We start from the raw sequence: 25,327 nt of genomic DNA, 5'->3' as shown, positions 1-25,327 counted from the left end.
ATGAAAACCATGTTTATGTGCTCAAAGGCACAGAGGAAATTCATTACTCTGAGGAATAGCGCACTCCACAAGTGAAATGAAAGTAATCTTATTTATGACAGGAAGGGGCCCTAGCTAGACTGAACTCCACCACACTCAGACTGTTCCACAGAAAAGAAGCTGCAGAGCGCCCGCACCAATTCCAAATGGCGGCCTCGCTGACAACACATACATTTGCAGTTCTGTGTTTGAAAACTGTGAAGCCCCAGGAAAACAACCATCTAATAGAGACAAGGCAAAAAACCTGCTTAGAAGGGACCATTCTTCCTTCACACCTTCCAGTACCTTCCTGGGACTCCTTGTTACTAAATCTAAAAAAGACACTTCATCAAATCATTTGTCCATGACATTTATCAAGTACTGGCCTGTAAATACAGCTACAATACAACACTAGTTTCATGGCCCAATTCTCTTATTATAAGGGCTTTTCACTGTAGATTCATGAACCATTTACCATGTAAATAAATAATGAAACTGTTTCAATAACATGTTTTCACAATAAATGTCCACTTGTGCCCTTGTAGACAATTCTCCTTTTCCTTTTGGAAATGCCATCAACGGAAAGTATATTTCTCATTTAACTATTGGTTTTTTTTCACCCACATATTTTTTTCTCATTCATTTAGTTAGTACCAAAGATCATTTAGGTTTATGTACTGGGGGTTGTTGGGGAGACGGTCTCTTCACTTTTTCTTCTAAACTATTCAAGAGTACTCTACAAAATGTTAATAAACATTATGTGGAGTTTTGGCAGTAATAAGAAGGTTTTATAGTATTTACCATGTGGCTTCCTAGAACAACTTTTGTTGGAAAGTCCTCTGAGATCAGGCCCACCCCCTCATACACAGATGAGGAAACAGGCTCAAGGGCAGATCCTAGACTGTATATCTTCCTTTTTATTTTAAAAATATACTTTCCTATACTCCAAGAAACTTCCCGGGTTAACCACTGAAGGAAAGGATATCGCTTGGATTCTATGTAGTGAGAGGTTTTATAACCCACTCATCTATAGGAGAAGGGCTTGTCTCTTCTTCCAGTGCAAAATGACAAGTGTCAACGAAAAAATACATTATCTTCTGAAGGCACACACAGAGACGCAACACCAGAGAGCCACTGGGAATTAATTAACTAATTTGATCAACACATCTTTATTAAGTCTTGAGGTGCCAAGCAAGTGCTAGGCTCTGGAGAAAAACAGACACGCGTTCTTTATCTCGTAGCTCACAGGTGAGTAGGGGAGACAGGCAGGTAAACAGGTGAATCTGTTCACATGATGGTAGGCGCTATGGTGGGGAAACACGCAGCACTGTGAGAGAGAGGAGGCTCCTCCGGGATGAAGGGAGGGGTTGGTCTGGAGACAAGTGGCAGTGACTGTTCCAGGCAGAAGGAATAACTGGAGAAGAAAGTTTCAGAGTTTTTGGAAAGTCAAAGTCAGTGGTCCACATTGGAGGGGAGGTAAGAAAGGGATTATGGTCAGAGGCTCCAATTTTTATTGGCCACATTTAAAATCCAAGCATTCCTTCCTTGTCTTGCCCAAATTAAAGGTTTTTAAGGGTGGTACGTAACATTATTTGCCTAGCTATTTTCCCCTGTAATCCAAGACACTGTTCTTAGTTTGGCTTTGCAATACACAAAGGTGTTTCCACTGACCTTAGAAAGGCCTTGAATTCAATTCATCCAGCACTTACCAAGCACCTCACAGGCACTACTCTCTCCACTGAGCTGCCTCAGCCCCTTGTGTGTATAAACCTCGATTGGAGCGCAGATGACACCGCATTAGGGCTCCCCCAGCCTCCCCCTGAGGTCCAGAGAGGACTGTCTTATCGACTTCTGTAGTCTGAGCACAACGCCAAACACACAGTAGGAGACCAATACGTGTGCTGAATGATACATGTGTTTGGTGGGATATAGTTCAATTCTCAAAACACAGTTAAAACGCACCTTTTTTTTTTTTTAAAGTGCTTTCTACATAGCATGTTTCAGTGCAGATGGTAAGTGGACAATCAAAAAATGGTTAGGGGTCCCTATTCTCTGAATACTACCATAACTCAGCATTCCCTGCTATTAGGGTACATGGGACTATTTTTGCAAAGAGCTTATAGTATGCACTAGAAGATTTTCCTGGGTGTAGTACCAGGTGGCAGATGTTTTGAATAAAAAGTAGACATTACAAGCTAATGATTTAGCAAAACAAACCAAAATCCAGCAAGTCAGGAGGGAGAAGAGGAACTATGTCAAAATGTCCAGCTTTATTACAGGGTCTACTGTTTGCTACCTCAGTTTCTCATTAAGCAAAGCTCACTATATTTAAGGCAATTTTCAAAGAGTAAGTAGAGAAAAACATGGCAATGAAGACTAACCATATACTCGGAGGGTCAGGACACAGGCTGAGATTGTGACTTTATGCCTCTGACCTACCACTGTTGATCCTGAAACACCTATCATTCACCCAGAATGAGGACCTACTAAGGGCCAGGCAGCATGCTGTGCATTGGGAATACAGAGGTGAGGAACACCACAGCTCTGCCTTGAAGGAATTTATAACCTCGTAAGGGATACAGAAAAGTAAGTTTAAACAAAAGAACTACAACTAACCCAACCTTTGGAGGAAGCAGCATGAGAGTCAGGCAGCCTTCCCAGGAGAAGTGAAATCTCTCAGTGGATGTTGTCAATCATTGGGTGGTTCAGATAAGATTTGGAAAACTGATCAGCACGTGTCTTCCATCTCTACTAGAAGAACACCTCAAGTAGAGTGCCAGCTAGCACTGGCTTATCTTCCAAGATGGTAACGCAGCTCTGTGAGCTCTCAGAAGCTTTGTATTCATCCTATGCTGCTAAATAATATAATTTATGAAAATATATTTTGCCTTTAAAAACTTATTAAGGGGGGATGGAAAGCAAACTGGTAAAGAGTTTGTATACTTTCATTTTCCTTCTGTAGTAACTTGTTCAGGCCACAAAGAGGCGCTGTGGGTTAAAGAATGATGGGCTTCTCTCTCCCACTCTGTAGTCTTTCTCTTCTCTAGGAGGGGCTTTCAGAGAGCAAAGTGAGTTTAACATCAGGAAGGCTAGCAGCTCTTGCAGGGAGGCAGATATTTGTCCAGCACAAAGTACAGATGTGTTTCACTGAAGTTCCAAAATAAATCTTATTTATGCAGAAAGAATTACATGAAGGCGGAGACTCCTTCTTAAAAGGGGGCTTCTATTACTAAAAATAACCATTTTCCCCCTGATCCCCTCTGGGGGTGTCGGGGGATAAATAAATAAAACAAACAAAATGAAAACATTAAACAATAACAACAAAAACCAACAGAAACCCTCACAAAATAAAACAAAGCTCTCAGAATAATTAGAACATTTTTGAAAAGGACACACTGCTGGAAGCAGCTCTGATAATATTCCCCTTGGCGTTGGTTTTGGATGATCCTGTTCAAATAGGAATCTGTCTTAACCTTCATCCTGAACTCGTCAATAATCCAATGTTTGTAACATTACAGTTAGTTGCCATGGAAAGAAATCTGATGTCACAAATTTAGCTTTTTAGTTACCATCCTGGATCATATAGGAGCAGAGAGCATGAAAATCCTATCTGTCCTGCAGTAACATTTTCATTTTTTAGGAGGTCAAGTAGATTAAGAAATACTAGACAAACTGTATACTGTTACAATATGAATCTTTACAAAGTCTTCCAAATCTTTATGTAGATTTTCAAAAATACAGTACTTCACTGTGCAAAATTTTTATCTAGCTAACTCTTGAGCTCTTTAGCCATGAATGAGTATTCGAAATCTTCTTTGCACCAGACAAAATAAACGAATCGTGTTAGAGATGAGTAAGAGGTTCTAATTAGAAGATAGGTGAAAGAAAATGTATACTTACCACTTTCTGGAACATTTAGTTTTAAGTTGGGTTTGTACGGATTTTTTTTTAAGTCTCTTAGGGAACCTGAAAAACCATGAATCTTTCCCAAGGTGGTATTTCAGGACATTCAAAAATGCTCAAAATCTATGCTCCCTCCTGCTTCCATCCCCATTCCCTTCCCTAAAGGAGAGAAGAAGCAAAAGTGCTTGCATAATAGGCATGTTTGGGTGGGCACCATCGACTAATTATAACACAATAGGCTATTTTCTGCTTCCTAAAAATAAGGAGGGCAATTATCCAGGGGGAGGGGTGGTTATGCAATGGTACCACATGGACCACACTTCACCCACTGGAAACAAACATGGAAAACACTTCAATCACATATACAAACACAAGGAGAGAGAGGAGGAATAAAAACTAGTTAAATAAAAACATGCTGTGTGAAACAGTGAAGGAACTCATCCAAATTTCTGATGATGATGAAGATGATGCTGTTTTATAACCATAGTATTTAACATGAAAGATGAAATAGTAAGTATTATATGGGTTTTACAAACCTCAATAAAATTATTAAAAACTATTTGCCCAAACTTTCTTTTAAAGTTAACTACCAGTTAGATTTCATTAGAAAACAGACTTAAAAATATCCAACGTTAATAAGATTAAGTTCCTTTACAGTTAATTTTTGGAAAGAATAAAGAGCAATTTGTTGTAGTATAAAGAGCCCTGGTTTGGGACTCAGGAGACAGAATGTGAGGTCAGCTCTATAACCCATGATTCTGTGTCCGGGGCAGGTCACTCTGCCTCACTGGTGGGTTTTATTTGTAAATGAAGGAGTTGGACCACAAGATTTCTGAGGCCTTTTCCAGCTCTATCAGTCCAGGATTTTAATTCTTATAACCAAACTCTTAGAGTTGTAATGAGTCAAGATTGGCAAAGAAAATCAGCCAAGGTCTATAGGTTGAAGACTGAAGAGGTAGCTGGCTAAAGGGAGATTTCAAAAATAAATTTTATACATTGGTCCTTTTCTCAAGTTATTGATAAATCATGGCCCACGTGGCCATATCAATTCTTATTCCTCCTACCTTTCTTCATTCAGTCTCCCACCCTCCCAGACCATTACTTCAAACCCTCTCCACTTCTCAACCCACCAATGCCTTCTCCCCCAACCTCACTGCTGGCTGGCGGCCTGGCTTCCTACTTCACCAAGAAGCAGAAGCCATCAAATGAGGCCTTCCAAGCATTCCCACCTCCCATCTTCCATGCTCTGCACCTGTGCCAGCGGTACTCTGACTTTCCTCCTGATTCAGTGGATAAACCGCCTGTGCTGCCAATGAAAACTGAAGTCAAATCATGGCCTTTCTCTGCTCAAGACCCTCCATGACCCCCTTCTCATGCAGAGCCAAAGCCAAAGTCTCTACCAAGGCCCACTAGGTCCTACCTGCTCTGCTCTCTGCCACCTCTCCTCCCACCCCGACTCATTCATTCCACCTTCCTGGTTGTTTTTCTTGGAATAGACCAAGCAAGCCATTGCTTCAAGACCTGCTATTCCCTCTACCTATTATGTCATTCCCCCAAATATGGAAAAGGCTGACAGCCTTGCTTGCTTCAGGTCAGTTCAAATATCTCCCTTTCAGGGAGGCCTCTCCTGACATCCCATACAAAACACGGCACCCAAATCCCAATTTGTACCCTCCCTGCCCCCTTTCCCTGCTCTATTTTTCTCCCAAGCTATTATCAGCATGTGATATACTACATATTTATTTATTGTCTTCCCACACCAGAATGTAAGTTCCACGATGGCATAGATTCGCTGGATTTATTCACAGTTCTAATCCAAGGGCATGTAATATGGCCAGACATTCACATTTATTGAATGATTTAATTGATTTCTGTGACACTGTTAAGTGTTTAAGAAAAAGCTGGTGAAATTTGGATACTGTTACAGAATAAACCAAGCATTATAAACTAAAATAAACTGTTATAAATCTATTGTTTGTAGATTACTAAAATGGAAAGGGAAATAAGTAGAACGCGTACACCCAGAGAAAGGTAAATCTAAATCTTACAGCACTCCAATATTGCTCCAAATAACATGAGATCCGAAATAAGGCAAAAATGCAATGCTCCTGACAAGCATTGCTCCTGACGGCAATAATCCAATATTCTCACACTTCAGAGGCCAATTTCCTTCTGGTGATTTCTCCCCGATTCCTCCTGAGTGGACAGAATCACTCAAGTCAGAGTGATTTATATTCAGTCAATCAATTCTCTGTTAGCAGGAAAACTCCACTGGGCCCATGATGTGCAGTTTTCACGCTTGGAGTTGCCTTTATTGCTAGACACACACTTCTGGGGAAGAGACCCAGCATATCGACTCTGGAGACCAAACACAACCCTCCCAAAGGATGCTTAGGACGTACAAATATAACAAAACTCATACCAGCCTGACTTTGCTCATTAAAAACTATGTAATGCATGCACTCATGCTGAACACATCTTAGATTGTGTCCCTTCTTATTAGCCTTTAGACTAAGGGCAGCCATAAAAAGGTTTTTGTCATAGCCTCTTACACAGTATGTACTCAAGATGGCCAATTATTAAGCATAGCAGCCAATAAAGCTGAAGAAGTAATAACTCCACTGAATGTTCCAATTCGCACTTGATGAGTAGAGAAGGATACTCAATGAGGAAATGATTTTGGTCAGACAGGCTCTCTCATAACCAGATGATAGGAATAAACTGCAGCAAATTTCCTGGGGTACAATGTCACTCACAGTCATCAGGAGACTTAAAAAGGATTGTAGCCTTTGACCCAGTAATTCCATTTCTATGACTTTATCCTAAGGAAGTAATCAAAGATAAGGACAAAGATTTATGCACAAGCATGTTCAAAATCCGGAAACAACTGAAATGTCCCAAAATAGGACATGCTTAAATAAATAATAGTAGATCTTAGAATATAATGCAACTGTTAAAGGTATGTTTTTGAAAATAACTTGGGAAGTACTCCTGATATAAAGGCTAATTTGTATTTAAGCCTTAATTATATAAGTATTTGTATATTTATATATACAAATGCTTATGAGTTGAAAGAAATTACCGAAATATTTACAGTGATTATCTCTAGGTGAGGGGATTAAAGTTGATCTAAAATTTTTAGCTTCAGAATTTTCCACCATAAACAGATATTACTTAATTTTGATAAATACCATTGGTCTGATTATAAAATGACATTTATTACTTCGTCATCAGGAGAAGAAATAAGGAGTAAGAGTCCCACTTGGATTTAAGGGATTGGAGAATCTTGACACTTGATAAATATGTATCATATTAATGTTGCTGAAATTCTCTCATTCTATCAGACATATCATTCTTATAAAAACTCACATCCAAACAGACAATATACAAAGTTATCAGCTGTGCTACTCGGCTCCCCGACCCCATCTTCCCAGCGGGTTCTCTGGTGGTCACTCATTGATTTAATTTAGATTAATATGGTAGGTCTTAGGTGGTTACTCTGCTTTGGATCCCAAGCAATGCTAATTATTATCATAAAGGACAAGCGACTCAGGAGGTTTAAAGTTCATGCACAGAGACCTCCGTCTCCATTTCTGCTATTGGCTCACCAAATTACAAGAGTCTGGTGAGCTAATATGCAAGATTCCAAACACAAAGGTCAACGCTGGGCTACTGACCTGCCTGACCCCATCTCGGAGCCAAGAACTGCAATGCAATTTTTCCTCCCACGCCAAAACCATTAGCAACCAGCTCATCTTGGTTGATTCTTTTCATTTACAACTATTTTTGAATAGATAATAGTTCTTCCAGTGCCCACACACTAAATTAGCATGTCATTTTGTGACTTTTCTTCACAGCAAAGGCCTTTAATGTGTTTGTAACACTACTATATTTGCTAATGTTAATTCACATTAATTAGATGGCATTCTCTTTCATATGGTCTAGAGTGGATCTGAAAAGCCAGTTTATACACGTCTTGTGAGTTAATGGGTCACTGTTTCAGAACAACTTTGTGATAGACAAACTAGTCAGCGCCTTGTCCAGTTGATTTTTAGAAATAATTTCCAGAGAACCTAGAAAGGGCAGACACAGGGAGAGGTTAGGAAACCGTCAGTTCTATTCTTGTTTTTCTACTTCCCCGTCCAGTCAGTCACCAAATCCAGATAATTCCCATCCAAATAGCTCTGGTGTTTGTATCCTCCAGTCCACTCCCTCTACTCTATGCCTAGAACCAGGTTTCCTAAGAGATGAGTTCAGATCTCCGAGACTGGATAGCTGTTCCCCAGAACGCTTTCCTCTTCTTCCTGGGCACACAGCTACCCTGTTTCCCAGCCTCCATTGTAGGTAGGAAGGGCCAAGTGACTGCCTGTGGGTACAAGTGACATGTACCACTGCCATGCCTGGCCCATAAAGACCTCCCAGATGTGGTCCTAGTAAGCAGGCATTGAAGAAGATGGAGCCTGGGTGTCTAGGTTACTGCTCAGGTGAGAGCTAGTCATGAATACCTGTCTCTGCCCTTTGATGAAAAGTTGAGGTGGAGGGTCTTAATGCCAGGGTAGATGGTTTGGCTTTTGCTTGAATCAAAATTTTGTCCCAGACATCTCTCCCTCCAGAATTGTTCCTGTAGCCACCTCATCATCTTTCCTTAAACTGTCCAAGCCGACATCGACGTGATACACTAAAAAAACTCTTACATTCTTTTAGAAATAATTTCTACCACCACTAGCAAATACATCACTTAGATGATGAAATACCAATAATGTGAAATTTTCAATTAAAGCAGAACCCCATTTTAGAATCACAAGCATGAACTTATTGGGCCATTCAGTTGATGACAGAACTGTCCGATGTGTGAGGTCAGTTTTAAATGATATTGAATGGTTTCAAATATCCTGTTGGTTTTCAACAATAAAAAATCTCAGCTGTTTTTTAAAATTGTCTTTAAAAGGATATCCTAAAACCCCAATACTGAATCTCCTATTCCTAACTTTTTAAAAAAGTGAAAACGGTAATTAACTAATTCTTTTTTTATAATGGCAACTTTCAACATATATTATTCCTGTAGATTTTGTTTAAAATTAACAGAGATTACTAACTTTTTCTAAACTCACAAATCACTCCCTGAATGGAAATATGCTGTATGGTATGAACTTTAAAAGACACGGTCCCATTCTCCTTTGAAGAGTTTACTGTCTGGTGGGAGAGAGAGAAATGCAAATAAATAATGGTGATACAATGCAGTATAAAATAAGTTCTCCAGGGGCACATAGAAGGTGAGAGTGTTGGGAAAAGCTCCTTAGAGAAGGTGACATTTGAGATCTGTCAGAATTTGAAGATGCTGGGGGAGAGGAAAGGAAGCAAGATGATGGGGAAAAACATTTTAGACCTTTTTGACTAGACTTTTCTTTTCCAGTAAATTTCTTTTACATACTTAAGCAAAATCTTGTTTTGTTCACATAAAGTAAACAGTGCTGACAGATGAATAAGGTAGTTGTTCCTCTGTAGTGCCTCTAGCCTTGGCCCTAGAGACCATAAGACAGAACCCAGGTGACACTCTATGATGACTGGTGCCAAGCCAGCAGATGGAAAACATTACTGGGCCAATTCTACTCCAATGACTGGACGCCAGCACCCCAGTGTGAAAAATGAAGAGGGGCCACAGGTCCATGTATCATAGGGCATGATGGTTAACGCCACTGGGGACGTTCTCAAGTGATTTGTGGTGGTGTCGAAAACCCTTCTCCTACTATGGTTTCTTCTTCTTTAAGCTTTGGGGCTAGGAAAAATATTATCTCTAGTAGGTTGGGGAAGGAAGTTGGACAGCAAAAGGATGTCAAATGCAAGTTAACTACTGAGAGATGCATATAAAAAGGAATAAATATTGAAAAATGTTATTTTCTCTTCCTGGGGGCCTGAATTCTTTAAATTGATAGTGGCAAGGAATAAGAGCATAGTATCTGCCTATCTTCTCTACCCATAAGTTAGCCCTGAATGCATGCCTGAGCCAACATGACCAGGACCTCTGAGGCCATTGGAGGCTGGTTATAATCAGTGTTCTGAGTATTCTTCCCAATTTGTTTGCTTTTCTGGGAAATTTGTATGTCTGTATCTATAGTGTCACAAAGAGCTACTTATCTTTTTCCATCTAGCAAGTTGGAGGTCAAAAAATACCTAATTTGGGGAATGGTATAAATAGAGAAAGGTTAAGAGACCTGGTTTTGAATCCCAGATCTGTGTGACCTTGGCAAGTTTAAACTTTTTCCTGATCTCTAAAGAGGGGATTAATTCCTGCCAAACTACCTCACAGGGTAATTTAGAGATCAAAATAGAAAACAGATAGCACTTTAGATGCTGACTGGTCAGCTAGAAAAAAATGCAAGAAGAGCTAAATTTTTCTTCTTAATGTTACGTAACAACCGCAAAATAATAATTATAAACTGTATGTGTGTAAAGATTTGGACATTTTTATTCACTGCCTTAGCACCAGTGCCTGGCACAAAGCTGGAATGGGCGAATTATTTATTGTATAAATGAAAGACTGGGGCCAGGTAAAGAGACAGATTAAGCAGTATTTCTACACGCCTTCTGAAAACTACCCAAAAGGCGAAAGAAAGACACAGTAAACCTCTTTAGTACATCACAGACAATTGGTTTAATTTACGGTGCACGTGGGTAGTTGTGTTTTCTTGAGACCTTTGTGCAGAGGAGAGCCCCATAAATATTTAGACTCATGGGTACAGGGGTCTGAAGGTAGAATTAGACTCCAGGGAGGAAGAAATCCTTCCCTGTGATACCACATCTAATTTTAAACTCCTAGTTCCCTTCTCTCCTCCTCCGTCCTTCCTTCTGATCTGAATTTGTTCCCCCAAAGATGAGTTTTGCTGAGATAAGGAGTTGAAATCTGCAGCTGTGACTCCAATTTAATGAATTCTTGACTCTAACACTGCACTTGGGAAAATTAGGACACTAGCTCCCCAAGACATACTTTGGGAAAAGGAGTCACAGACCCATGTGAACCTGGCCCTAAAAATACTGGTGTGGCTACAGGAGGTTCCAGAAATCCTGGAGACTTAGCCTCTGCTTAGAAGGTGGAGTCTGGGTGGGCAGAATGCTCTGACATCAGTCCCCTTCCCCAGATTCTAACTAAATTCACTCTTTTCTTTGGTTGCTAGGAAGCTCTATGCCAAATCTAGACCAATCTCAACTATATAGGACTCTAAGGCTTTTGTTTTATATTTTATAATTACATCAGTGATTTTCTTTATCTTACCTTTAGCTTCATTTTATTTTCTATTCTTATTTTCTTTTTGTCCTGTCATTACCACTATTTTTATAGTATGCTTCTCTGGAAGCCACTTTGAATCTCTTTCGGCATAACATTAACAAATGCAACTCCACGTGCCCGTCCAGGAGGTTTCCAGAGTGAAAGCTGTTGTGTGTGAGCTCTGTCGCCACTGGCTGTGGCATATTCTTACCACGTGAAGTTAATCACTCAAGGGAAGACTTCGTCCCCAACATTGAGAACACCTCTCTGTTTTGGGGGGAGACTGCGGGTGGTAGGGGGAAGCTCTGCTGATGGCAGGTCAGAGTTCTAGAGACGCTGTTGTTCAAGTGAATCTGAGGCTGACTTGGAACGTAAACTCCACAGTCAGCAGCAGCTCTGCTCTTGGGCATCTGGAAACAACCAACCAATGGAAACCTCCTGTTTTCAAGATGTCTGCTTTCATTAAATACTATGGCTGTGTTTCTAAAACCTAATGGCAAAGTCCTAGCCATCAAAAGGAAACCTGAAGACTTCAAGTTTCACTTACGTCCCCAATATGAAGGATTCTGGGCTAAATTTTGGCTCCAGAAAAGTTCTCTTTGGCCCACTGGTTACACTGCACATTATCTATTCACAGCCAAACAGGGCACGTGTGATTGATCCAACCTGTGAGCATCTCCACAGCCCTGCTGCATTGCTCTGCTGAAAGCTTCTATTATTACAGTTAGGAATAAAAGGAACGGAATGAAAAGAAGAAGGAGGGTGGAATAGAGGGGCAGGTGGCTTGGCCCTTCTGGGTGGCCACCTCTTAAACAGAAATCTACACTTGCTCATTTAAATACCACACTAAGTTTTGCAAATTCTCAAATCACATTTATACACTTAAAAAGATCTTTATTTCCAAGTTGTCCTGCATGAAGCACAGATGGGATATCCATTTTGCAACAAAATTAGAAAATGAGCACTAAAGCAAACATTTCTGTTAATCCACAAAAACATTTTTTAGTTTAATTGATGCCAAACAGCACTGATATTTCCAAACCAAGAAACGTATCAAAGAAAACTGAACATTCTCTGCGTTGCTAATGGAGAATGCCTAGTAAGAACAATTTAGCGATGACCCAACAGGAGGGAGACAGCTCCTTTCCAATTCCCAACATTTTGGTCAAAGCACAAGTTTTCACTTCTAAAACCTTCTCAGCACATTCTATTGTGTATCATGCCTCCTACCCCGCTCCCCAATTATCCAAGGTCATTGTATTTCCATTATACTTGCTAAAGTCTTGAGTTTAAAAAAAAAGAATTAAAAAACCTAATGAATTCGTGGAGGATAAACTACCACACTGCGAGCTTCCTGAAGACAAGGACCATGTCCCCTCAGTCGCCTCCGACGGCCCACGTGGCCTGCTGCTGTGCCCCTCAGTCGCCTCCGATGGCCCACGTGGCCTGCTGCTGTGCCCCTCAGTCGCCTCCGATGGCCCACGTGGCCTGCTGCTGTGCCCCTCAGTCACCTCTGACGGCCCATGTGGCCTGCTGCTGTGCCCCTCGGTCGCCTCTGACGGCCCACGTGGCCTGCTGCTGTGCCCCTCGGTCGCCTCTGACGGCCCACGTGGCCTGCTGCTGTGCCCCTCGGTCGCCTCTGACGGCCCACGTGGCCTGCTGCTGTGCCCCTCGGTCGCCTCTGACAGCCCACGTGGCCTGCTGCTGTGCCCCTCGGTCGCCTCTGACGGCCCACGTGGCCTGCTGCTGTGCCCCTCAGTCACCTCCGATGGCCCACGTGGCCTGCTGCTGTGCCCCTCGGTCACCTCCGATGGCCCACGTGGCCTGCTGCTGTGCCCCTCAGGGTTAGGAAATTTGTTAACCGGAGTCCTCTCATTTAGTTCATGGTTTAATTGTTAAATAAAAGTTTGTCCAAAATCTAACCTTCGTTAAATACATGTGTGAAACTTACTTGCTTTGCACAAGGACAATTTTGCATATTAAAAGTTTCAAGAAATCTTTTTACTTAGACTGAATTATGTTCTTAAAACCTACTTGAATTAACATAGATGGTATAAACAACTAAAATTTTTCATTTTCTTCTTTCCCCTTCTCAACAAAATTCCATAAATTTTTTTTTAAAGTAAACTATCATTACCCAAACAAAACGAAACAAAACCCTCCAAATTCTTTGTGTTGAATTGTTGTTACACTAGGAGTTTTTTTCCGTACTGCTTAAGTTGCTCCTCAGTTCCCCTCAGAGATACTGGGAACGCTCTGCCTTCAGAAACAGAATATTCCAGTTATAAAGAACCTTTTGAGAAAATCTAGTCCTGGTCCTTCATTTGCAGAAAAGCAAAACTTGCCCAGACCCTACTGATAATTAGACACATAACAAAGCCCCACAGGGGCAGGAACTAACATTGAGTTTCCAATGTCTAGCATAGTGCCTGGTACACAGTAGATATTCAATAGATATTTGTTGGATAAACAGATGACCTCGCAGGAGCTAAAAATGCCATCTCTGAGTTCCCTGTCCAGTCCTTCTACATCACTATGGACAAGCCATAAGACCAGTTTTGCACTGATACACTAAATGGGAAATAAGGACATCTGGACCCATGTTGGACTTGGGCATCTCTAGGGCTGAATTAGTCTCTTGCCAACGGGGAGACCAGGAAAAAGTTACAGTGAGAATCCTACAAATCCGTCCTGGCTTACCATCATATTGCTATTTCCTAACCTCTAATTTTTAGGCAATCACTCCAGGAGCCAGGTCCTTCTGGATGTCTGAACCACTCCATAACTTCTACGCAACCAGAGTAGTAGCAACTGCTTCTTCAAGGTCACTAGAATAGGACGTGGTCCAGGGCACTAGAAGAAACTTCTTAATGAAATGCAAACTTTCCAATTTAAACCATTTTCAAAAAAAAGGAAAAAGTAAGTAATGGAGAAAGTGGTTACTAACCTTTTCCAGATTTTTCCTACTAGTAAAAGTGTGAAGTTATAACTTCTCTAACCAAATGAGATGTTACTCTTTTGAAACAGCAATGTATTAACTGTCACTCTAACGACCTGACAGAAGTAATACACACCAAAATAACAGATCCTTTTAAGTTCCTATTGACTATAGTAGCAGCCAAGAGGACCCGTCTCTGAGCCAGCCTCATCCAGAACCACGCGCTTGTTTGCCTGGAGTGTTTCTAAGCTCGACAGCTCTGCAATCACATCCCCTTAGCCTTGCCCAATTCTCCCATCCTTCCAGGCCGTGTTTGTCTGCCTCCTTCCCGGGCCTGCTCAGTCCCTCAGACTACATTCTCCAAGAGTGTCTGAGGCACTGTTTATGCAGCTATCTATAGGAAAGAACTGCTCCATCTCTGCACTGTCTCGGGCAGTGACCTTGGGAACACGGGCCAGCCTGCATAGCGCTGGTTTCCTGATGGGCCTGGAGAAGGCGATTAGAAAGGTCCCTCCCAGCCTCCAGCGTCTATAATTCCACACACTCTTTGCATTTGTCACTTTGGCAGTTCTTTAAATTCTTCATCTGGAAATCTCAGGATGATTTCCAGAAGAGTATAAACAATTAATACACATATATTTAATGAAAAATATGTACATTTTTGGCTAATTCAGATGCTATTATTTTTTCTTTGTAGGATAGACTAGTGGTAGTAAGTATTAAAGTTTAAAAAAAATGAGAGAAAATGCTTAAAATTGTATATATTAACTTCTTTTTCAGGGAGCCAATTAGACAAAAGACTGCCACTATTTTATTTTATTGGTAAAAAAATATGAGTGCACCTTGGTAAAACTTGGTTTTGTAGAATTTTTTGTGAATGGTACTATATGTTCTTACATAAGTTCTGCAGATATGTATTCTCTGTCCAACTAAATTATCAGGGAGGGACTGTGACACATTCCTTCATAACATGGCTCACCACCTATTTGATATGGATGGAAGGAAAGAAGGATAGGAAGAAAGGAAAAAAGAAGTAGAAGAAAGAAAGATCTTCCCTAGGGTTCTAAGTTTTCCCTGGTCAAGCATTTTACGGGTTAAATATAAGGGGGAGCGCCTGCCTGGCTCTTTTCAAGTTTGCAGAACTAATTTTTTTCCTGAATTCTTCTGCCACACAGTTGATTCACTTACTTGATGAAATGTCCTCAGGGCTTCTGAGGGTTAGGTAGGCCGGTGTATAGCAAGGTAGTGAACTAAGGATGAGAGACAGGTAGGAGGGGGGTTATTCTCTGAACCATTTCATTGATAAATGCATATTACACATATTTTATATCTTGCTTTGGGATCCTGTTGGTTGAAAGCAAAAAAATGGCAGTCTCTAATACTCTGTTTCAATACAAGAAGACAGTCAAGCTTTTAGTAATAAAAAGATTCTATTATTTTGGGCTTAAACAAATATCAAATGTTTTTGAGTTATAAAATTTTCCTTCAGATGGGTGGTGTGTATGTGCACATACACACATGCGTTTGAGTGTAAAGGACAATCATTCTGTAATGTCACACTTTCCCTATTAGGAAGAATCTGGAAAAGTTTAACACCAATTTTCAGCTCTGAAAAAATCCTACCAAAAATATATAAACCAAAGGATGCATACATTGTTTTTTCATTAACTTGGTTCTTCACTTTGTCCAACTCTGCCTTAAACAATGCAAGTTTTTATGACCAGAGTTTAACCATAAAATACACTCACTTTGACTTCATTAAGCTATAAACAAGTGCATGGTCTAACTGGGATTTGGTAACTTCATTTCTTGGGATAAATTTAGCAGCAATATGGTAGACCTTTACAATTCATAACTCTAGAACAGAATAAAGTATCTAAAAATATACCCACACAATATGATTAATTAATTTTGATAAATGTGCAAAGGCAGTTCAATGGACAATAGATAAACTTTTCAATGAATGGTACTGAAACTATTGGACATTCATAAGAAAAAAATGAACCTCAACCAATACCTTGCATCTTATATGAAAACTAACTCTAAATGAATCATAGATCTGAAGGTAAGAACTAAAACCATAAAACTTCTAGAAGAAAACATGGGAGAAAATCATTGAGGTCTTAGGTTAGGCAAAGATTTAGATATGACACCAAAATCATAATCCATTTAAAAGTCATAAATTGGACATCATCAAAATTTAAAGCTTCTGATCTGTAAAAGACACAGTTTGAAAAGACAAACACAGTCTTGGAGAAACATTTGCAAAACAACATCTGATAAAGAACTTGTATCCAGAAAATACAATCAATTCTCAAAACTCATTAATAAGAAAAGAATCCAATGAAAAAATGGGAAAAGATTTGAAAAGACACTTTACCTAAGAAGATATATGAATGGCAAATAAGCACATGAAAAGATATCCAATATCCTTAGTCACTAGGGAAATGCAAATTAAAACCACAATAAGACACCACTGCATACCTATCAGAACGGTTCAAAAAACAAAAACTGAAGATAGCAAGTGCTGGTGACAGTACACAAAACTGGACCCCCCACACATTGCCGGTGGGAGTGCAAAATGGTACAGGCACTTTAGAAACAATCTGGTAGTTTCTTATAAAGCTAAACATATTCTTATCATGTGACCCCGTGATCTCATTCCTGGGCATTTACCCAAATGAAATTAAAGCTTACATTTACACAATAACCTATACATGAATATTTATAACGCCTTTACTCATAATTTCAAAAACTGGAAACAACTCAAATGTCCTTCAGCTGGCAAATTGATAAACAAACTGGCATGCCCACACAATGGAAGACTACTCAACAATAAAAATAAATGATGTGCTGATACATACAACTGTGACGGATCTCACACACGTTATGCTAAGTGAAAGAAGCCATATGCAAAAGGCTACCTCCTGTATGATTCCATTTTTATGATATTCTGGAAAGAGCAAGATTCTAGGAACAGAGAACAGATCAGTAATTGCCAAGGGCTGGTGGTGAAGAAACGGGTTGACTACAAAGGGAGAGTACGGGAAAACTTTAGAGTGATGGAACAGTTCTACATCTTAACTGTGATGGTGGTTACATGACTATTCATTCATCAAAACTCACAGAACTTTACACCAAAAATAGTGAATTTTTCATTTGTAAATTGAAAAGTGAATAAACAATTAAGATCCCATGTAAATGTCCATCAATAGAGGACTGTCCAAATAAATTAAGGGCCACTTCACAAAGGAATAAAATATTCATGTAAAAAAAGAATGAGGTAGGTTTGTACATAATAGCAAGAAAAGACATCTAGGAGAGAAAAGCAAGTTATAGAAGTGCAGACATATGGTGATTCCATTTTAATGAATACATGCGTATGTTAGCATGTATGTTAGTGTATGTATGTGTATGTTAGCAACTCTACAGAAAAAAAACTATGGAGAAATATTCCCCCAAATAGCAAAAGAGACATCTTTTGGAAATTGGATGATAAAGGATTTTCATTTTCTATAATATCCATATTATAATAATGCATGGAGTTTTTAAACATTTTTTTCATAATACAAAATTATAAAGATATAAAATCTTATGTCTTGGCTAAAGACGTGCATATATTTTCCCATAAAAGTACAGAATCTAAGTGATTTCCTGCCAGGCACTTAAAAAATAGGTTTTAGCAATAATTTGAAATGGAAGATTGATTCTGAGTTTGGAGTCAGATTTGAAGGTAAGATTGGCAGTTTCCCCTTGAGCCAGCATTTGTGTTGCCAATCAGAAACTTCCTGCCAGGGCTGAAAGAAGGTTTCATGTAATGAAGAAGGCAAACCAATAAAAGACACATCCTATAAGCAGGGGTGCATGTAAAAGCAAAGCTTTTTACAGCTTCTAAACTTTAAGTCTTTTTAAACACTTGTGTTTTCTTGGATCTGAAGTTGTCTTTTCACAGAAAAATGCCTAATCACTTTAAAAGCACATATATCTGTTCCAGGCCAGAAAACTTATCTTGGCCACGCAAGGCAATAAAATCTATGATAAACATGAAATGAATATAATGTCACAGTTCAACCAAACTCTGGGAAATATAGATCTTGGATACTTTCTTGGAACGTTCCAATTCTACGTAAGCCAGAATATGGAAGTTTTTCTTAAGATTTCATTCAGCGAAAATAAAATGGCAGTATTATGGATTTTTTTTTTTAATGTTGGCCAATGTTAGGCTTTAAGTGTAACATTTTTTGAAAATTAATTGGAAACACAAATTTACTCTTCAAGAGTCACATGGTTCCAAGAATTTTCCTTAATAAAAACAGCACGTTGAAGAGATACTTCTGAAAAGAAAAATGAATACAAGTCTAGAAAAATACCTGTTTTCTGCTTTACTGAGCTATTTACTGGCATTCACTGGAATCCAATAAGAGAACTGTGTAGGTGTAGCCATGGTTGCTCCACGCCCAGCCCCTGGGGTTGGCACATCATTTGATGAGTCTGAAGAGGATCCCACAGACCGAGGAGTCTGCCAAAACGAAGCCACCTTTCCTTGGCCCATCCTCAACTGTAAAGGAAACTGAATTTTTTTGGACACGGCTTTTTCAGATTGATAGTTGGGCTCCTGGATATTTCCTTACAGATGTTCATATGTTCACAGAAGAGCTTGTTTTAAACAGCTTTCATTTGAAAACAGTCTGGTTTTAATGAAAGTGGGTTTGAATAGAAAGTTTTACGTAGCAATCATGCCTTACATCTGAAGCCTCTGTATCTTCTCCATTAGGAGTCTCATTCTAAGTACAAAAGGAGAAGGAGAAAGAACATAGAAAATAAAACACCAAGTTGTTGGAAAATATATATATTTATAACATTTTAATGCTGACAAAAATACTCCTTCCAACAGAATTTGTATTCTGAGATTTCCTTCTACGTTACCAGAGATTTTCTCTCATTGCACCCTCAGTGGTAGTTTGGTTGCTCTAGTCTCCTCCTTCAGAATTCTGAAAAGCTCTTCCATACTTTCACTTTCCATTTCATTAAAGAGGAAGAGTGACTGATTCTTCCTTAGTGGGGACCCCATTTGAAATCAGAGATTGGCTCTAAGGCCATGATGTAAAACATATACTATAGGTGTTTGGGGCTGGCCCCGTGGCCGAGTGGTTAAGTTCACGCGCTCCACTGCAGGTGGCCCAGTGTTTCATTGGTTCGAATCCTGGGCGCAGACATGGCACTGCTCATCAGACCACGCTGAGGCAGCGTCCCACATGCCACAACTAGAAGGACCCACAACGAAGAATACACAACTATGTACCGGGGGGCTTTGGGGAGAAAAATGAAAAATAAACTAAAAAAAAAAGCAAAACGTATACTATAGGTGCTCAATAAATGTTCATTCTCCCTTTCCTTCTCACCCTTTGCTCTTCACTCTCTCATTTCCAATCCAGGTTGCCTATCTGATTATCAGATTATCAAAATAAGAGCTTTAAAACACCAATTTAATCAGGTAACTTCCTTGCTCAAAATTTTCCAGTGGCTCCCAACTGCCCACAAAATGCAGTTTAAACTTCTCTTCCTGGCATTCAAGGCTCTCAATAATATAACTCCAATATACTTTAAAATTCTCTAGCACATTTTTAAGTCAAATTTCTAGTGGACCAGTCTTCTCACTGATTCCTGTCTTGAAATGGCAGGCCCTAAGCAAATCCTTCATGATCCTCAAGTTCAAGCATATCTTTTGCAGGAGGACTGGCTGCCCTACTCTTGCTTCTGCTAGATCACAAGAGCTATAGTAATAGCTGCCACGTAATTGGTGCCTCCTTCACATCATGCACTTCCTATACGTTATCTCACTTCATGATCATAACAACTTGTAAAGGAGGCATTTTGATCCCTATTTTACAGAAAAGGAAATTGGAGCTCAGTGACATTGACTTAAGACCATGTTGCTGTTACAGAATGGTGAAAACAGGATTCTCTCCTAAGACTATCTGACCCTAGAACCACTGCTCTTTCCCTGTCTCTGTGCTGCCTTCATCTCTCTTCTTCTCTGAACCTTGTCCAGATTTATCTTTGGCACCACTTATTTGACACTTAATCTCATTCTGTCTTGAATGGCTAATTACATGGTTCACTTGTGCTTATCTTCCCAGTGTAGCTGTTAGAGGGCAATGATTTCACACTCCTAACAAACCACCTCCACCAGCATCTAGCACAGTGCTCTGGACACAGCAACGATGCAGTGGGTGAGTATGGTCTGAAAACCTACACGTAAATTCTACATATATATCCCTTTCTGAACTGGATTCTCCCTGCTTCCTATTTCTGTTAATAGCACTGCTACTCTTTGCTGAGTTAATGTTATCAAATGAAGAATATATCTTTACATCTTTAGCCCATGTAACTACTAAAGAGTATGACTCATAAAGGATATGAAAAGGGAGGTGAGCTTGACTCTAACATCATTTGTCTAGCATTAATGAAAAAATAGAGTTAACTAAATTATCTGAAGAAGGATCTTTATTTATAAACAATCCACATTGGAATTTGATATTTTTTCTCTAATCACACCTCAATTTCATAAGATGGGGTTCATTCAAACCAAAATTTAATTTCCTACAATGTAAGAAAGATGAAACAATTTGAGATTCTATAACGTTTCATTATGGAAGCTAGCTAGTGTGAAAAATAGAAATCATGTAGCTGTGTTTAACATAGATACTTTGCCCTGACTACTTTGGCTGAAAATTTCCTTAAAATGCTCTAAATTGTGCAATGATAAATGCTTCGATCCCTTGGGTTTCCTATCTTTTCTGCAAACCAGAGCCACATTAAGTTCTTACAATGCACACTTCTTACTCATTGCCTCCTAGTAGCAGGTTCATTACGGAAGTTTCGGCACTGCCAACAAGCATTGTGCTTTTCTAACGGATCATATCTTACTGATGAATTTTGTAAGGAATCTTTTACCAAGAGTGAAAATGATAACTAATTTTCAAAATGAAAGCTGAAAGATTTTAAACTTTTTGATATTTTTTTGTGAATGAGATAAACCCTTGCTGAACCTAAATAATTGCTCAGGTTTTAGATGTTTATTCATTTCCCTTATTTGGTGAAAAAAAAAAAAAAAAACGAAAAGAGAAAACCACAGGGACTATTCAGTCTATAAATCTGCTACTAGACATATGCTGTGAGTATTTTCATAACGACTTTTATTATGTGGTCTTTAAGCATCGTATCCACGCCAGCTTGGTGGACTGGAATATAAAACACATCTTTTAGAAAAAGCTATTATTGAGTCAATAACATGCTAATTAAAAGGGCCTGTGCAACCATCTGTGGGATCCCCAATAGCAGACGCTTGTTTCCAGAACCCTCAGTGCTGCTGTATCTTATGTTGTCTCTAACAGCTTTATGGATGCCTGAAACGTTCTCACTGATGATGATGGGAACAAAGGTGTTGGTGACCCTGGTGGATTCATAAAGTATGTTTTACACTTAACAGGGATTCACAATCGTTGCACATAACTTGGTAGACTTAAAGAGTTTCTACGGAGTCAAGTTGTTCCAATGACAATTCTATGCAGCATAAATCAACACCACGTTACATTTACCTATTTACAACACTCGTACACAGGAAAACAGCATTGAAATCAGGAGATGAGATGTTCTGTATGAGTAACTAAGTGAATAACTTGTGCACCCCAGTTTAGTCCTTTGGGAGGTGTAAGAATTTAGTTTTGCAAGATACATATTGGGTGAAGATGAGAGGAACACAGAGAATGAGCCACATTGCCTCTGGCTTTGAAAATGAAAGATGTCATTTTGTACATGTGGTTTTGGGGTGGTTTGATGTAGCTCTTAAGAAATGCACAAATTATTGCTTTAAAAACTGTGCTTTACTATTTCACTGGTGATAAATTACTTGGAACTGGTGGTGCCAAAATACTTGAGTTTTGTTCTTGTCAAGTATTCTGTAGCACAGCTCTATTCCATAGGCCTTACTCAGCTCTTCATTTCCATCATCTGCTGTCCTCAGGAGTTTCCTTGTTTCTTTATTTATCCTCTTTTCAGTATAATAGCATGGAGCACAAAACACTCCACTTTGTTAAGATAAGCTGAGAGATCAATAGGCTATGCCAAAATATAAAATGTCTTAAATATACTTAGAGCCAAGACCCGGTCTCATGGGTCTAATCAAGGCAAAGCTGGACAGTGCTGCCATGACTTCCAGGCCATTTGGTAATTGATAATCCTGATGTGATTTACAAAGCTGGTCTTGGTTGGACTGTTACATGATTTTCTTCATTCTGTACATACCATGGCAGTGGAATTGCCACCAGTTCCCCAACCCAAATCTGGAAGTATATGAAATCATTGCTCTGGTTTCAACACCCTGATATTACAGACATTTTTTTCTATGCAGAAAGTATACACAGAAATAAATGTATAAGGCTTCTCCTAAAGACAAACAAACTCAACTGAGATCTGAGAACACTGGGCTCTGATTCCCATATGGCCACAATCAGCTAGAGCCGAGCAAGTGTGCCCAGACCCTATCGTATGACTCAGGTCCCCTTTCACATTTCCATCACCTGTCTGGTCCCTGTGAGCATCTGAGTTTGCAATCTATGTAGAATTTGAGTAAGATATGTTGTACAAGGTCTTTAATACTCTTATGCTTTCCATATTTGTATAAATCAAACCCAACCTGGCTTTTACCAAGGTATATGCCTAATTTTAGCATGCCATTGAATGCATAAATGTGTTTGAGAGTTGATGGGGATAGAGCAGAGGAAAAGTGCTAAGATTAGTAGAAGAATCAAGCTCTTGTCTTCGTTCCTTTAGGCTCCTTTCCAGGCCTCAGTTTCCAAAGAGTCCGTAAGTGTCTGATTTATGTCATTAAAAAAATAATGAGGTCCAGAAAAACCAAAATGCATATTTATATGTGTTACATATCAACTGGAGTTCACCAAAGCAACAAAACGTGCCACTTAGATAACAGAGTTAGTGCTAATATTTAGTTGAAGAGTATTCTCATTTTCAAGGCAAGTCACTTAAAAAAATAATAATAATAACCATTTGTTTACCTATGTGTATCAGTGTTTTGGCAATATTTTGCAATTTGAGCAGAAATTGCTGCTGCTCAACAATACTGACGTGCTCCTTTCTATTTCCCAGTCCTGCTTAAGTTTGGTTGGCCACCTGACTAATTCTGACCAATAGGAGTAAATAATTTGTGTAATCTCCAGGCTAGTATGCTTAAGTGTGCTTCTCCCTTCTTCACTCTCTCCCTTCCTCCCCGCTCGCTTTACCCCATTTTCCTGCCTCAAGGATAAGTCAGCAGAGCCTCAAGGTGAAAGTGCTTTGGTCCCTAAGCCACTAATTAGAGGGGAGTTGCCTGACCCATGTCAGATTTTGATGTGAGGGAGAAATAAACTTCTGTTATATTACACTGCAATTTCAGGATCTATTTGCAATGTCAGTGTAACTTAGCTTGTAACATAACAACCAACATAGGATAGACAAACAAATTGGATGCCAAAGCTCATATAAGACTGCAAGTGTCATCCATAACCCATAATTTCAAATTTTTTTATTTATCAAAATGGCTTAATTCATTATAAGCATCATATTAAGCTTATATTAAACTTAGGAATTTTTAAAGGCCTCATTGCTGTTACCATTTTTGTAATACTTTTATATATTTTAACTTATAAAATATATTTATACTAATAAAACACTAATATATTCTGTTTCAGATATTAAAGCTCAATGCAAAATTTATGTGGAATAAAAAGGATCCCACTTCTAAAAGTGTTGGAAAATCACTAGTCTAGATGATAGCAAAGGTTCCATAAAATAATAAGACTCAACAATAAGTTCAGTACTTATCTCTGCACAACAAAAGCAAAACCACTGCCTCAAAACAACAAAGAAGTAGAAACCATATCTATGAAAGTCATGCTATTTCATTGATTTCACATTCTGCCAGATGTAACAGATAGTAAGAATTACCAGGAGCTGTAGGAAATCTCAAGAGAATGGATTAATTCTGTTATTCTTTTACTTAGTTTTTAGAAAAGGAACATGAGGCTATTAGTAATAGAAGTCACAATAAACACGTGGACCTAAAACATGTGGCCACAGTTCCATGTCTCAATGCCACACATCGGGATTGTGATACTGTCTGTATTAATCTATTTCTGAGTAATAAATTACCTTAAAAATTAGAGGCTTAAACAATAATAAATATTCATTATCTCACAATTTCTGTGGATCAGGAATTCAAGAGTGGCTTAGCTGGGGGGTTCTGGTGCTGCAGGCTCTGCTTCCAAGATAGCCCATTCACATTGCTGGCAAGTTGGTGCTGAGTGTGGCAGGAGGCTTCACATGGAGAGGAGGACCTCCCCATGTGGCCCTCTCTCATGACTGAGTGTCCTCACAGTGTGACGGCTGGCTTCCTCAAGAGAGAGTGATCCAAGAGAGAACAAGGTGGAAACCACAGTATCTTTTATGACTTAGCCTTGGAAGACACTCTGTCATTTCTGCAATATCCTATTGGTTATGCAGGTCTGCCCTTTTCAGTGTGGGAGGGAACTACACAAGGGTATGAATATCAGGAAGTGAGAACCATTGGGCACCATCCTCAAGGCTGGCTACCACACAGTTCTCTCCAAAGCAGAAAGTCTTATCCAGAATTAAACACGTAAAGCAGACAACTGTTCAAACTGTTTATCTTTTGGGAGTGAAATGTCTCTCCAAATACGTTCACCTTAATCATGCTTTTCAAAAAAACGTCATATTTGGGGGAAAACACTGTAGAATTTTAACGAAAACTTGCATATTCACAAAGGGACAGGTTGGCCTCTGAATAATAGACTTTCCACTGGAAAACGTGCAGTTAAAAGGAACCAGAAAAATCTGTTAACATAAGTCTGTTATTAATCTTCTTATGTACTCATATCCAATTAAAACAAAGAAACTTTTCAGCTTGGCTCAACATATCATGTACTTTGCCTTTCTCAATCCATTAGCAAAAAAGGAAGTATGTATTGGACTTTCTGGAAATTGGAACTTTAAGGCAGGATCTAAATATCACGATAAATAAATAAAATAATGTGTTCAGGAAAACATATATGGAAAAATTCTAGTACAAGACAAAATATTCTCTGGGAAAACGACCCTACTTATTAAACTACTTTCCCCTCTGTTTT

The 25,327-nt window shown here is 39.2% G+C and overlaps 1 protein-coding gene and 1 long non-coding RNA gene across 3 annotated transcripts in view; both read right to left on the bottom strand.

The window, feature by feature from the left end:
• Positions 1 to 25,327, bottom strand: part of SCFD2 (sec1 family domain containing 2) — a 392,912-nt gene that overhangs the window by 128,396 nt on the left and 239,189 nt on the right. The gene's annotated exons all lie outside the window — the stretch shown is intronic.
• On the bottom strand, positions 1,169 to 4,133 carry LOC139082587 (uncharacterized). Its single transcript, XR_011538743.1, has 2 exons — positions 3,919 to 4,133; positions 1,169 to 1,432 (listed from the first exon to the last, which is right to left on the bottom strand). It is a non-coding gene; the product is annotated as an uncharacterized lncRNA (long non-coding RNA).

This window comes from Equus przewalskii, chromosome 3 (assembly GCF_037783145.1).
Source record: "Equus przewalskii isolate Varuska chromosome 3, EquPr2, whole genome shotgun sequence".
Classification (NCBI taxonomy): Eukaryota; Metazoa; Chordata; class Mammalia; order Perissodactyla; family Equidae; genus Equus; species Equus przewalskii.
This window is presented reverse-complemented; position numbering and strand designations above follow the sequence as displayed.